This window comes from Mesitornis unicolor, unplaced genomic scaffold (genome assembly GCF_000695765.1).
Source record: "Mesitornis unicolor isolate BGI_N332 unplaced genomic scaffold, ASM69576v1 scaffold24226, whole genome shotgun sequence".
Taxonomy (NCBI): Eukaryota; Metazoa; Chordata; class Aves; order Mesitornithiformes; family Mesitornithidae; genus Mesitornis; species Mesitornis unicolor.
In genome coordinates, this window is record NW_010189231.1 from 1 (window position 1) to 700 (window position 700).

The window sequence follows — 700 nt, forward strand, 5'->3', positions numbered from 1 at the left end:
CCTGAGGGGGAAGGACAGCGGGAGACCCTGCAGCATCCTCCGGCTGTGGGACAAGCATCGACCCGTCCTTGTATGGGAAGGGGCTTCGCCCAAAGCGGCCCCACGCATGCCAGCAGACCCCCAGGCCTGAGGACCCGAGACCTGGCCCCTCTGTCCACTACCCCCGGGGGGAACGCCTGCCTCTCTTCCCCTCCGCAGACCTGGGGCGTTTTCCCCTTCCCCAGAAACCTTGAAGAGAATTTGTAGCACAAGCCGGGGGTTTAAATAGACTGGAAGCAAAGGGCTTCTGAAGATGCCATCTAAGAAAAAAAGCGATTTCCCTTGAAAACAGGTTTTCCTTGGCTGTGTAGGTCCCCACAAAGCCCTGCCAGGTTGTGAGGGTTGATTTCCTTCAGCTCAGCGAGGCACTGGGATGATGACATCTGGGCTGTCCAGCGCCCGAGGGCTGCGGTGCCGAAGCACCAGGTCTTCATGTCCAAAAGCTGCCGAGATACCTTGTGCTGGTGGTCACCCTGGGGTGCACTGGAAGGGGCCAGTCCTGTTTTTCCTGGTGCAGTGTGTTTCTGCTGTGTGCACGGGACGTTCCCATTGAGCCCAGCCTTGACCTTTACCCAGGAGCACGTGCAGGGCGGCTCTTGCAGAGCTTGCAGGAATTGGGGCTGGAAATCAGGAAGCGAGCCGTGCCACGGGGTCTCGTGCC